The sequence below is a fragment of the Tursiops truncatus genome, chromosome 9 (assembly GCF_011762595.2).
Source record: "Tursiops truncatus isolate mTurTru1 chromosome 9, mTurTru1.mat.Y, whole genome shotgun sequence".
Taxonomy (NCBI): Eukaryota; Metazoa; Chordata; class Mammalia; order Artiodactyla; family Delphinidae; genus Tursiops; species Tursiops truncatus.
In genome coordinates this window covers 73,259,931-73,275,416 of record NC_047042.1, presented here as the reverse complement: position 1 = coordinate 73,275,416, position 15,486 = coordinate 73,259,931, and the positions used below count along the sequence as shown (strand labels likewise).

The 15,486-nt window shown below is 39.9% G+C and overlaps 1 long non-coding RNA gene across 1 annotated transcript in view; it reads right to left on the bottom strand.

Moving 5' to 3' along the window:
- Positions 1-13,069, bottom strand: part of LOC141279566 (uncharacterized) — a 39,822-nt gene extending 26,753 nt beyond the window's left edge. Inside the window, exons 1-2 of the long non-coding RNA XR_012334046.1 lie at positions 12,699-13,069; positions 12,171-12,302 (exon numbers count right to left, since the gene is read on the bottom strand). This is a non-coding gene — a long non-coding RNA (uncharacterized lncRNA). The remainder of the gene's footprint in view (positions 1-12,170; positions 12,303-12,698) is intronic.
- Positions 13,070-15,486: the final 2,417 nt, after the last annotated feature.

Below are 15,486 nucleotides of genomic sequence, written 5' to 3'. Positions count from 1 at the left end.
CGTAAAAATCCTCAACAAAATACTAGCAAACAGAATCCAACAGCACAATAAAAAGATCATACACCATGATCAAGTGGGGTTTATCCCAGGAATGCAAGGATTCTTCAATATATGCAAATCAATCAATGTGATACACCATATTAAAAAATTGAAGGATAAAAACCATATGATAATCTCAATAGATGCAGAAAAAGCTCTCAACAAAATTCAACACCCATTTATGATAAAAAATCTCCAGAAAGTAGGCAGAGAAGGAACCTACCTCAACATAATAAAGGCCATATATGACAAACCCACAGCCAACATCGTTCTCAATGGTGAAAAACTGAAACCATTTCCTCTAAGATCAGGAACAAGACAAGGTTGCCCACTCTCACAGCTATTATTCAACATAGTTTTGGAAGTCTTAGCCACAGCAATCAGAGAAGAAAAAGAAATAAAAGGAATCTAAATCAGAAAAGAGGAAGTAAAGCTGTCACTGTTTGCAGATGACATGAAACTATACATAGAGAATCCTAAAAATGTTACCAGAAAACTACTAATCAATGAATCTGTTAAAGTTGCAGGATACAAAATTAATGCATAGAAATCTCTTGCATTCCTATACACTAATGATGAAAAGTCTGAAAGACAAATTAAGGAAACACTCCCATTAACCACTGCAGCAAAAAGAATAAAATACCTAGGAATAAACCTACCTAAGGAGATAAAAGTACTGTATGCAGTAAACTATAAGACACTGATGAGTGCAATTAAAGACGATAAAAACAGATGGAGAGATATACCATGTTCTTGGACTGGAAGAATCAACATTGTGAAAATGACTCTACTACCCAAAGCAATTTACAGATTCAATGCAAGCCCTATCAAACTACTAATGGCATTTTTCAGAGAACTAGAACAAAAAATTTCACAGTTTGTATGGAAACAAAAAAGACCCCAAATAGACAATGCAATCTTGAGAATGAAAAACGGAGCTGGAGGAATCAGGCTCCCTGACTCAGACTATATTACAAAGCTACAGTAATCAAGATAGTATGGTACTGGCAAAAAAAAAAAAAACCCTGAAATATAGATCAATGGAACAGGACAGAAAGCCCAGAGATAAACCCATGCATATATGGTCAACATATCTGTGCTAAAGGTGGCAAGAATATACAATGGAGAAGAGACAGCCTCTTCAATAAATGGTGCTGGGACAACTGGACCGCTACATGGAAAAGAATGCAATTAGAATACTCTCTAACACCATACACAAAAATAAACTCAAAATGGATTAAAGACCTAAATGTAAGGCCAGACACTATAAAACTCTTAGAGGAAAACAGAGGCAGAACACTCTATGACATACGTCACAGCAAGATCCTTTTGGACCCATCTCCTAGAGAAATGGAAATTTAAAAAAAAAACTAAACAAATGGGACCTAATGAAACTTAAAAGCTTTTGCACAGCAAAGGAAGCCTTAACAAGATGAAAAGACAACACTCAGAACGGGAGAAAATATTTGCAAATGAAGCAACTGACAAAGGATTAATCTCCAAAATTTACAAGCAGCTCATGCAGCTCAATATCAAAAAAAAACCCAATCCAAAAATGGGCAGAAGAGCTAAATAGACATTTCTCCAAAGAAGGTATACAGATGGCCAGCAAACATATGAAAGAGCGCTCAACATCACTAATCATTAGAGAAATGCAAATCAACACCACCATGAGGTATCACTTCACACTGTTCAGAATGGCCATCATCAAAAAACCTGCAAACAGTAAATGCTGGAGAGGGTGTGGAGAAAAGGGAACCCTCTTGCAGTGTTGGTGGGAATGAAAATTGATACAGCCACTATGGAGAACAGTATGGAAGTTCCTTAAAAAACTAAAAATAGAACTACCATATGATCCAGCAATCCCACTACTGGGCATATACCCTGAGAAAACCATAATTCAAAAAGAGACATTTACCACAATATTCATTGTAGCTCTATTTACAACAGCCAGGACATGGAAGCGACCTAAGTGTTCATCGACAGATGAATGGATAAAGAAGATGTGGCACATATATACAAGGAATATTACTCAGCCATAAAAAGAAATGAAATTGAGTTATTTGTAGTGAGGTGGATGAACCTAGAGTCTGTCATACAGAGTGAAGTAAGTCAGAAAGAGAAAAACAAATACCATATGGTAACATATATATGGAATCTAAAAAAAGAAAAAAAAAAGGTTCTGATGAACCTAGAAGCAGGACAGGAATAAAGACGCAGAGGTAGAGAATGGACTTGAGGACACAGGGCAGGGGAAGTGTAAGCTCGGATGAAGTGAAAGCGTAGCACTGACATATATACACTACCAAATGTAAAATAGATAGCTAGTGGGAAGCAGCTGCACGGCACAGGGAGATCAGCTCAGTGCTTTGTGACCACCTAGAAGGGTGGGATAGGGAGGGTGGGAGGGAGGCACAAGAGGGAGGGGATATGGGGACATATGTATACATATAACTGATTCACTTTGTTATACAGCAGAAACTAATACAACATTGTAAAGCAATTATAGTCCAACAAAGATGTTAAAAAATAAATAACAAATGAATATTATTGAGCTTTATTCCTTAAGTCAACAATTATTATTCAACAAAATCTGGCACAATTTACCATCTATCAAATGGTATTTTCCCCAGTGTTGGGGAAACAGCATTGAAAAGGCAGATGATATAAATCAGAATTCTCTTTCTGGTAATATAGCAGACAAAATATCCCCCAAAGAAGCCTTTTGCTGCAAAATGTCTAGAAATTCAACAGAAGGTAAAATAAGCATCCTTCGAAATGTGTAAGTGAATTCTTCCCACCCCGACACTCAAATACAGGAAAGCTCCAAAGCCCAAAAATAAAGAGCAAACTGAAAACTCAAGTTCTGGTGCCCGAGTGGAAGTCTACTAATCTCTGCCTCTGGAAGATTGGCCATGTCAGTGCAGGAAACAAGGTTTGGAGTCTTCTTGAAGTGAGGAATTGGAATTAGGACACAACATCCAATCCTTTCCCATGTAAAGTCAGAACCTTCAAAAAGGGCTATACAATCAGTAAAGGAAAAACCTGACCACTAGGCACAAGGAGTCAACTGCGAACTTTGTTTGCTATGAAATGAGATTAGGGTAGGGAAATATAAGTTAGTTAATGAATTAATTAAATTTATAGCTCTGACCATTTACAACTACCAGTCTCTCCTCATCTTAGTTTGAAGTTAGAATTTACATAACTTGTTCCAGGAATTGCCTACCCAAGAAATTAACCTAAAAAAAATTCTAGATTGAGGTGCCCAGCAGATGCAAGAACAAAACCTTTCAGCGGGTCACACTTTCAACCAGGCTTGTAGAGGATTCTCCTAGGTAAAACTTCACCAAACCTGAGTTTATAATCTAAAACTATAAAACATGCCACAGAATAAGACTACAAGATTGAGAGTAACAGAAAAAACAAACCACAGACTTAGATACTCAAGAATATTAGATAATAAAATTATTATACACAGACTACAAAACAAATCTGTTTAAGGATGATAAAAGAAAATACAAAATGAATAATAATAAAATAATAATACTTAAAGGAAAAAGATTTAGTTAAAAGATAATTGAAAAGAATTAAAAAGAACATCTAGAAATTAAAAATATAATCACTGATATTACAAACTAAGTGATTTTCTACCTGTGGCCACAGCTGAGGGAGTATTGTTAAAGCCTTCCTTCTACTGCCATCATGTCTAATTCAGTCTCCCAAAGAGCCACGTAAGCCCTTTGTTAAAGGTTTGAACTTAAAAAAAAAAAACAACTGTGAGAGACTGAGGAGCCATGGGGAACACCCACAGACTGTGTGGTAATGGAAGATTCAAACACCAAGCACTTCATAAGCTTTGGGTTTTGACATGTGCCACTGTGGTGCAAGCAGATGCATCATGAATGCAAGGCCACACAGGTGGATGGAAGAGCTGTGAACCAAAGAAGGCTGTCTCCAGAGAAGGTTTTCAAAGACTAGGTGCCCACTTACCTGTGAAAAAGACCTTTGTCAGTAGCAATGAAAACAACATTGAAGAATATCGTGTAGGAGATTAATCTGAGCAGTATAGGAAGAATGAAATGACTGAAATCATTACAGTCTAGGGAAGTGACAAGAAGAGAGCCTTTGCTTTTATAACTTTAGATGACCATAACTCCATGGATAAGACTGTCATTCAGAAATGCCATCTTGTGAATAACCATAACTGTGAAGTAAGGAGAGCCCTGGATAAGCAAGAGATGGATAGTGCCTCATTCAATTCAAAATGGTTCTAAAAATTTTGGCAGGAGGTTGTTTTAGAGGGAATGACAACTTTGGTCATGGAGGAAACTTCAGTGTTGTGATAGCTTTGCTGGCAGCCATGTTGGTGATGAATTTGATGGCAATAGTGGATTTGGTAAGAATGCAAGTAGTTTTGGAAATGATGGAAGCTACAATGACTTTGACAGTTACAACAATCAATCTTCAAATTCTGGACCCATAAAGGAAGGAAACTTTGGAGGCAGAAGTTCTGGTCCTTATGGTGGTGAAGGCCAATACTTTGCCAAACCACAAAACTAATATGGTTATGGGTCTTCCAGCAACACAGGTAGTTATGGAAGTGTAGAAGATTTTAATTACAGTTAAGGAAAAAAAAAAAAAAAAAAAAAAAAAAAAAAAAAAAACCTTAGCAGCAAAGGAAAGCCAGAGAAGGGACAAAAAGCTATAGGTTACAACAGGTGTGTAAACTCAGCCAATCATAGTGGCAGACCCTAACTGCTACAAGGAAAAAAAGAAAAAAAAGAGGGTCCGTATTTGTGACTAACTGTATAACAAGTATTTTAGTTGTTTTTTTAAAACATCTTTATTGGAGTATAATTGCTTTCCAATGTTGTGTTAGTTTCTGCTGTATAACAAAGTGAATCAGTTATATGTATACAAATAGCCCCATATCCCCTCCCTCTTGCGCCTCCCTCCCACCCTCCCTATCCCACCCCTCTAGGTGGTCACAAAACACTGAGCTGATCTCCCTGTGCCATGCAGCTGCTTCCCACTAGCTATCTATTTTACATTTGGTAGTGTATATATGTCCATGCCACTCTCTCACTTTGTCACAGCTTACCCTTCCCCCTCCCCAAATCCTCAAGTCCATTCTCTAGTAGGTCTGTGTCTTTATTCCCATCTTATCCCTAGGTGCTTCATGACCTTTTTTTTTTTCCTTAGATTCCATATATATGTGTTACCATACGGTATTTGTTTTTCTCTTTCTGACTTACTTCACTCTGTATGACACACTCTAGGTCCATCCACCTCACTACAAATAACTCAATTTCGTTTCTTTTTATGGCTGAGTAATACTCCATTGTATATATGTGCCACATCTTCTTTATCCATTCATCCGATGATGGACACTTAGGTTGCTTCCATGTGCTGGCTATTGTAAATAGAGCTACAATGAACATTGTGGTACATGTCTCTTTTTGAATTATAGTTTTCTTAGGGTATATGCCCAGAGGTGGGATTGCTGGGTCGTATGGTAGTTCTATTTTTAGTTTTTTAAGGAACCTCCATACTGTTCTCCATAGTGGCTGTATCAATTTTCATTCCCACCAGCAGTGCAAGAGGGTTCCCTTTTCTCCACACCCTCTCCAGCATTTACTGTTTGTAGATTTTTTAATGATGGCCATTTTGACCAGTGTGAGGTGATACCAACTGTAGTTTTGATTTGTATTTCTCTAATGATTAGTGATGTTGAGCATTCTCTCATGTGTTTGTTGGCAATCTGTATATCTTCTTTGGAGAAATGTCTATTTAGGTCTTCTGCCCATTTTTGGATTGGTTTGTTTGTTTTTTTGATATTGAGCTGCATGAGCTGCTTTTATTATTTTGGAGATTAATCCTTTGTCAGTTGCTTCATTTGCAAATATTTTCTCCCATTCTGAGGGTTGTCTTTTTGTCTTATTTATGGCTTCCTTTGCTGTGCAAAAGCTTTTAAGTTTCATTAGGTCCCATTTGTTTACTTTTGTTTTTATTTCCATTTCTCTAGGAGGTGGGTCCAAAAGGATCTTGCTGTGATGTATGTCATAGAGTGTTCTGCCTATGTTTTCCTCTAAGAGTTTGATAGTGTCTGGCCTTACCTTTAGATCTTTAATCCATTTTGAGTTTAAGTATTTTAGTTTTGTTCTGTGGAAAGTACAAAGCATTCCAACAAACGGCTTTAATGTAGGGTTTTGTTGTTGATGTTCACATGTTTTGATTGCTAAATATAATAGTCTGATCATGATGATGATATACTGCATCTTTTAAAAAATATTCAGTGAATGTGGTGAATAGAAAAATAGATATAGCTAAAGAGAGAACTAGTAAAGCAGAAGATAAACCTAAGGAAATTACTCAAAATGTTGTCCAAGATATAAAGAAATGGAAAATATGAAAGAAGTTAAGAGACATGGAATGTAGAATGAAAAGGTCCATTATATATCTTGTAATAGAAATTCTAGAGAGAAAGATGTGCATTTTCCAGAATGGATGATCAATATGAACCTTCAGTTTTAAGAAGCACAAATTCCAAGTAGTAAAAACAAAGTAAAGGGCTTCCCTGGTGGCGCAGTGGTTGAGAGTCCGCCTGCCGATGCAGGGGACACGGGTTCGTGCCCCGGTCCGGGAAGATCCCACATGCCACGGAGCAGCTAGGCCTGTGAGCCATGGCCGCTGAGCCTGCGTGTCCGGAGCCTGTGCTCCACAGCAGGAGAGGCCACAACAGTGAGAGGCCCGTGTACCACAAAAATAAATAAATAAATAAATAAACACACATTAAAACCTATTGTAGAGAAAGTGCAGAGAGTAGAAGAAAGAGAGAAGATATTAAAAGCTACCAGAGAGGGTTCGTCCCTGGTGGTCCAGTGGTAGGACTTCATGCCCCCAATGCAGGGGTCCTGGGTTTGATCCCTGGTCGGGGAACTAGATCCCGAATGCATGCTGCAACCAAGAGTTCGCAATCCGGAACTACGAGTCCACATGCCGCAGCTAAGGAGTCTGCATGTCACAACTAAGAAGTCCACATGCTGCAACTAAGAAGCCCACATGCTGCAACTATGATGCTGCAACTACAAAGATCCCGCATGCCACAACTAAGACCCAGCACAGCCTAAATAAATATTTTTTTTAAAAAAAACTACCAGACAGAAAAGACAAGCTACCTACAAAAGAAAATCAGATCAAAAGCAGACTTTTCCAAAGAAATGATGGAAGCAAGAAGGCAATGGATTACTTTCAAAGTCCTGAAAGAAAATAAATATTAATCTATAACTTTATATCCAGCTGAACTATCATTAAAGAACAAGAATAAAATAATGGCATTTTCAGACAAACAAAATCTATCAAGAACAAATCCCATCTACAGGAACTTCAGGTAAAAGGAAATATATTCCAAAAGGAATGCAAGAGGAAATGTTGAGCAAAGAAATTTGTATATATGCAATCAAATTGACAATGATGGATATATATATATATATTTTAACATCTTTTTTGGAGTATAATTGCTTTACAATGTAGTGTTAGTTTCTGTTGTACAACAAAGTGAATCAGCTATACATATACATATATCCCCATATCTCCTCCCTCTTGCATCTCCCTCCCACCTTCCCTATCCCACCCCTCCAGGTGGTAAAAAAGCACCAAGCTGATCTCCCTGTGCTGTGTGGCTGCTTCCCACTAGCTATCTATTTTACATTTGGTAGTGTATATATGTCCATGTCACTCTCTCACTTCATCCCTGCTTATCCTTCCCCCTCCCCATGTCCTCAAGTCCATTCTCTACATCTGCATCTTTATTCCTGTCCTGCCCCTAGGTTCTTCAGAACCTTTTTTTTTTTTAGATTCCATATATATATGTGTTAGCATATGGTATTTGTTTTTCTCTTTCTGACTTACTTCACTCTGTATGACAGTCTCTAGGTCTACCCACTTCACTACAAATAACTCAATTTCGTTTCTTTTTTGGATATATAATTACTAATTTCTGGTAACAAAACAAGGTGAAATAAAATATTGGTAACAATATTAAGATGGAAGGAGAGTGATTAAATATAAGCATTTTAAGTTTTTTTAATATTGAGAAGTTAGAAATATTAATAAACTTTAGACACTGTTAAGTAAGCATGTTAAAATTTTAAAGATAACCATTAAAACAAAAAGTGAATAATTTCCTATTTAGTAAAGAGATAAAAATAATTTTTAAAACTGTTTAGTCAATCTAAAAGGAGAATAAATTTGTAGGTGTTGATGTGGAGAGGACTTAGACTGAAAGCAGGGAAACTGGCTGGGATTCTATTGCTCAAAATAAGCAATAAAAATACCTAGGTATAAAAATAATGACTGTACAGAACTATAAGGAAAAAATCTACAAATCTTTAGTAATGGAAATAAGAGACACTTCGAATGCATGGAGAGATTACCATAGAAAAACGTAATATTGTAAAATGTCAACTGTTTACTAAAATTCATCTACAAAGGTACAACTCTAATACAAGGCCAGCCAAGGATGATTATGATTGTTTCCCTTAGGCAGGCTTTCTCCCTCCTTTCCTTTCCTTGTACCAGTTTCCCTTCTCACTTCTCACTCATGATTCCACCATAGAACAGCAGGCATTCAGCAGGTATGCAACAAATAAGTATTCTTTTAAAATAAAGGAATGAAGAAATGAATGATTTAACTGTTCTACAAGCAATTGCTGATTCATAGTCTCAAAAAATTTCCATCAAGCATGGTACACAGTACATATCAAGATAATACCCAGGCTTCCCTGGTGGCGCAGTGGTTAAGATCCTGCCTGTCAATGCAGGGGACACAGGTTCGAGCCCTAGTCTGGGAAGATCCCACATGGCCTTGGAGCAACTAAGCCCATGCACCACAGCTACTGAGCCTGCACTCTAGAGCCCATGAGCCACTATTACTGAGCCCACGTGCCACAACTACTGAAGCCCGCGTGCCCTAGAGCCCGTGCTCCGCAACAAGATAAGCCACCGCAACGAGAAGCCCGCACACCACAAGGAAGAGTAGCCCCCACCCCCCGCAACTAGAGAAAGCCCGCGCACAGCAACAAAGACCCAACGCAGCCATAAATAAATAAATAAATAAATAAATTTATTTAAAAAAAAAGATAATACCCAACTTTGAATCTCTGCATAAGTATGCACAGCAACCTCTTGAGCAGGACATTTTGTGGGTTGATTACAATTGGAAAATTACTGAAGACGTCTTCCTGAGAGACTCAGATAGATGACAGTATTGACTTCTTAGTATTAATCTGACGAAAAATAACCCACACTAATTATAAGAACAGAAAATCATTAAATACTTTCTAAATGCTTCTTTTTTTTTTTTTTTTTGCGATATGTGGGCCTCTCACTGTTGTAGCCTCTCTCGTTGCGGAGTACAGGCTCCGGACGCGCAGGCTCAGCGGCCATGGCTCACGGGCCTAGCCGCTCCGCGGCATGTGGGATCTTCCCGGACCGGGGCACGAACCCATGTCCTCTGCATCGGCAGGCAGACTCTCAACCACCACGCCACCAGGGAAGCCCCTAAATGCTTCTTAAAGTCAACAAAGCTCTGGTTTCATACAGTAATCTCTATAGCTTCCTAATTTATTGTGTAGCTCAGGAGGTGTCTTCAAGTAAATCTTTAGGTGTATAAATATAGTGAACTACTCATGAAAGGATCAGAAATTCACACTAATTTCCTGAAGATGATCAAAAAGATCCCAAATGCATAATAGTCCCTGAGAGCTGGTTGTCTTGAAACACAAAAATATTAACATATTACTAAGAATTGCATTCCCCTATACTCTTTATCCCTACTCTCATTACGAATGAATAACTGGAGCTTGAAAGCTAGTATTACTCATATCTTTACCAGCTTTACACACTGTTCCCCAATTTACTGCTTATTCATCTATGTATCCTAACTAGCAGAAATTCAAGATCTCTCTCGGGGTTCCAACTTCAAATTGTCCAAGAATCCCAGGGACTCACTAAGCCCATATTGGTCAGTACTTCTAAAACGGCATAACTGGAAGTCTCTTCAGTCTAGGCATCATTGTTTCTGTGACCTTTTTAGGTAAGGTGCTATCACTGAACACTAATCCTGGGGAGCGGCAAGGACTCTAGCTCAAGGATCAGGAGATACCCTTGCTGGGCCAGATCCCTATACAACCGAAAGCTCACACTTGGCTTTCAAGGGTATAGCTCTTTTCATTTTCACTCACATATTCAGCCACTGTCCTCAAAGAGTGACAACACATCTTGGTGTCTAGGTCCAGAGGTTCTTCAGCCTTACCTACATGTTTTGCTGGAACCCTGCTTTGAGCCTGCATCACCTCATAAGGAATTCCCCCTTGGAGTCTTCTCATGCCAGCAGATGCCACGCTCTTAAAAACAGATTTCTCTAATTTCAACTCTCAGAACGAAGAGCATGGGGTCTGGCATTCCTTCCTTACCACAAGCCTCTAGGGCTCTTTTTGCAAACTGATAAGCCACAGGAATTTTTAAAAGATTGTTACATCCTCCCTCTACGGCGAGAGGAGTCTCGTGCCTTCACGTTAGCTTAACTAAGACTGGGTACACAAATGATTCTTCCCATAATGAAATTCTTCTCCAAACTGATTTGTGTCTTCATTTCTATACCTAGTAGTTACAGTACCCAGATACATGAGCTTAAAAAGCTAATCTGGTAATCCCAAACTACTATATATAAAAGAGAGAATCAACAGGGCCTACTGTATAGCACAGGGAACTCTACTTAATACTCTGTAATAACCTATCTGGGAAAAAAACCTGAAAAAGAATAGATATATGTATGTGTATAACTAAATCACTTTGCTGTACGCCTGAAACACAACGTTGTAAATCCACTATACTTCAATATAAGATAAAAAAAAACATACACAATGAAACAACAACAACAAAAAGTTAATCTGTGCCCTCAGCTTTCAGGTAAGGTACAGAGGGTTGGAGCAAGCCACACCTCCTACTGTGACAACTCTGAAAACTTCCTTCACGTAGCTTCCTTGCCTCCAGGCCACAGCCTCTCTCAACTTGAACTCCTCAGCCCTCTAGGTAGGAATTTTTTATTAAAGTTATAGTTTTTAGGTTCAAATGGCCCTTTTTAAACACACACCAACCATCCCTCAAGGGCTCAGGGAAGAGGCAGCAATCTGTTTCAACACTAGAGGAGAAGCTGTGTCGAACCGTGTGAGCAGAGCTCCACCATCTTCATACGTTTATAAGGGTATTTCAAGGGTAGTTTTGACTATACTGCAGTACCTACCCTCTGGGTGAATTGGGGCTCTACTGGGCTTGGACCACTTAAATGGAATATGCTGCCCTTCTAAGAACAGCAGTCATACATAGAACCTATCCCTCTCAGAGAGCCCCATGGTACCCACATAAAACTAGCAAGATGGAGTGGCGGGTTCTTGCTCTTCTAATCTAAGTCCAATGGAAATTTTAAATATGTTTTCATTGGTTGAGGCTATGAAAATCCAAAATGCCTACTGAGCTGTGTCTCTACTGGCAAGCAGAGATCTTTTCCTTTCTGACTCTTTATCTTGCAAGGTACACACCACCTTCCTTAATGGGGCAAACCAGTTCCAGGTGAGTTTTCTTGTGCCGACAACACTTGAGCCTGAGGTTTGAATTAGTGAAACACTCTGGGGTCAATAGAGAATGCACGTGAGGGAGCATTCAAATAGGAGATAACCACAGATGCTGACTTTAAAAAAAGTACCAGGTCCTGGCCACACCGTCCACCTCACCCCACCTTATCTCCCGGACCTCCACCTCTTACAGGCCCCACCCCATACAGGTCCCATCCTTGGCAAAAAAAAAATAATATCAGGTCCTTTCTCAGCTTAATTAAATCAGACAGTTTAAAATGGGTCCAGGTGCTCCTATTTTTAAAAGCTCCCCCAAGTGATTATGATGTGAATACTGAAGTCAGAGAACCACTGCTATCCATTATCCCAATAAATCCTCCCAGCCACAGTGAAATCACTCTGCTAAAGTAAAATGCATAGCAAATAGCGGCAGACTGAGAGTTAATCCAGTTCCTCACCTCTAGTCTGTTCCCTGACTACACAGTGAGTAGTTACCTCTAATCTCAATGATCAACTTCACTGATGATAACCAGGGTGAGACAGCAGAGCGCTGGGAATCCTCTGCTCTCCATCCTATCATGGCGTGTTGGAGGAATGGGAAGAGTGCAGGGGGGCAGAGGCCATATTCTAGAAAGAAAAACATTCCAGAATTCACAGAATTTCTATTTCTGAAAGCAGTGTTACTCTTCTGCTAGTTTTCTAGACCCCAAAACTTAAGGATTTTGAGTCCTACTTTTCAAACAATATCTATGTACAGCCATTCCTGTTCATTCTTCCAAAAATCTCTCCTCTCCCTTTTCTTTCTCGCTGCTGCCATCCAAACCGAAATTATCGTAATTAATTCATAATGAGGCTCACTGGCACCAGACTCTTCTCTCTTCCACCAATCTTACTCACTCTTTCCAAAGAAATATCTCCAAATCATGTTTCCACCATTTCACTGACATTTTCCAAAATTTTCATTGGTTCCATTACCTAAAAGGCCCAAATCCCTTACCCCTCCACAAATGAGGTAAAACTCACCTTTCCAAATGTATCCACCGTGCACTTTTTCAGCAAACTTTGCATCCTGTGAAGGGAAGAGCCTTGCAATCAGACAGTCCTGCGTCCAGATCCCCGTTCTGCCCCTCAGGCACAGGGTAAGCGTGGGGAGGTTATTTAACCTGACTGCAGCTCTTCCTTTGCCATAGGTGAATAACAATACTGACGTCATAAGGTTGCTGAGAGGATTAATTACTGAATGGGTAAAATGATACAGAGTGGATGCTTGGACGTGGTAGATATTATTACTATTTTGCGTCAACTATATATCCCTTACTTGAGCTGTCCCTTCAGGGCTGGTTATTAGACTGTTATTTCTCAGCTCCAAACCCACCCTTCTGGCTGGGGTGCATGGCTGAGGCTGCAAAGTACATTTCTGCTTTGCCAGCTGCTCCTTGGTAAGCTCTTTCAGAAGGAGGAGCTAGAGGGAGACTGCTCCTGTCTGTTGCATGGTCCCTGTGGGTGTTATTCCAGCCAAAGTTCTTCCTGTAGCAGCAGCTATTTCCAGTTTGCAGGTTTTCCCACACTCTGGAACCAGCCTTGTTGTGACTCTAAGAGACACCAGCCCCATCTGGGCAGGACCCCTGCTTCAGCTCCAGGACATTTTCTCCAAGTTTCTAATAATCCCACCTTTTCCCTTCGTTCCTCTACCCCTATGGGTGGTAGCTGCTTCCTGCACTTCCTGTCTCTGTAATACCTCAGAATTTCCCTTATGTTCTCCAGAACCCACTTAGGAACTCTCTATATTAAATTGCCTGTTAATACAGCTGGTGTGGTGTGTGTTTCCTGACTGGTGTGGCTGATATCCTTCCCATTACCCCTCTTCCAAGTTGAATATACACCTCACTTCCAGAAGCCTCCATGGCCAGCCCATCCTATGAACTCTTACAGATCCTGAGACTCACCATAGATGAAGAGCTGGGATGACCCTGGAGATAAATTTCTGATATGACTTTCTTGTCTTGCAGTCGAAGAAGCTCAGGTTCAAAAGTTAGAGGCAGGACCTCTACCTGGCTCTCTCGTGTGCCTTCCACAACAAGCCGCCCCCTGGACCGTTCACTTCGCACTCAGTCACAGGAGGCCCTGCAGCATCTCCTTCATTACCGCCTTAGTACGTCATTTAACTGAGACTGTTTAACTTAGCTTTAGGCGTCCTTATAAAAGAACCCTCCTGTGTGAGTCACTGGGCACCAAATAGTACTTGGCTCTGTATTACAGACACCGTGTATGTGTGGACACCTAGGGAGAACTCCAAATAAAGTCTGGTGAATGAATCATGTAATTAATCCAGAACTTTGAGCATATAGAAAGGATGTCCATATCTCTCATATGTTCTAGATTATAGCTAGCAATGACCAACATCTGAACCCAATAACATCTGAGAAGCATAGTTTTATGGCCTTCACAGATGCTGAAAGGTCTTCTGATTTGTCTGCTCCTTAGATGTGGCAAAACAGAAGCTTTAATAGAATTTTATAAGAATGCATATCCTACTCATTAGAAAGTTCATGTAAATTCACAGCACAGTTTTATCAAGTGATGTTTCCTCACTGATGGAATTAAATACTAAAAGTTATAAATAAAGTCTTAAATGGGACAAATATTTTAAAGAGGTAGTCTAGTTTTCAAATTTCCTTCCATAAATTTGGCTGTAATAAAATAACCTCAAATTATCAAAAGGGGAAAGTAAATGTAGCATGAGGAGTGAGTGACCCAGTGAGATTTTTTTCCGGCAATTTCTGGTACAGTGCGTGGCCATGACAGCCTGCCATGGGGACACTGTCAAGGACTCAGGGAGTGTGATCTGATTGTTGCCATGGTCCACACCTACCACGCATGCTTCCCCTGCAGAGCCTCAACTGCTCTTCCCACAAAGGTAGGCTCTGCCTTGGGATCAGTCTGTAGAAACCAGTCATGTCAACATGTTGGAGTGATGAAAAAGAGGAGGGGCTGAAGGATGGCAAGGAGGCAGGCATCTCTCGTCAAAAAAGGTAACTGAGGATCAATTTGTGAAAACTTAACTTTGGCCTGTGCTTCCTAACCTATTTATATTGATTTAGGAAATTTCATTGGAAATGAATTTGGGGCTCATATTGACCAGATAATAAATTTCTTTCTCTGCTTGTTTTTGCTTTTGAATATTTGCCAACCTTAGAATTTAGAGATAAAATGTCCAGTGGACCAGAAAAGCATTTGGAGACAAGATTCAGTGCAAACATGTATTAAACACACTATGTGCTGGATGCTGGGGGGAGCACCGAATAGCCTACAGCAGTCGTTCCCAAACGATGCTGTACATTAGAATCACCTGGGCAGGGAATTCCCTGGTGGTCCAGTGGCTAAGACTCCAGGCCCCCAATGCAGGGGGCCCGAGTTCGATCCCTGGTCAGGGAACTAGATCCCACATGCCTCAACTAAAGATCTTGCATGCCACAACAAAGATCCCACAAGCCGCAACTAAGACCCAACACAGCCAAATAAATAAATAAATAGTAAAAAAAAAAAAAAAAGAATCACCTGAGCAACTTAACAAATAAATCAACACATCCCAAGGCCTGGGTTACACACCACATCAGCTCAATCAGAATGTCTGGGTGGACATCAGTAACTTTTAAAGATTCCCCAAGGTGATTTCCATGTGCAGTGAAGATTGGGAACAACCGGTCTAAGGGAAAGAGACTGAACTTTGGAATAAACCAGACCCACATTCATGTTCTGGTTCTTCCCCTCGCCAGCTGTGTGACCTTAAGAAGAAATGTAACCTCTTTGA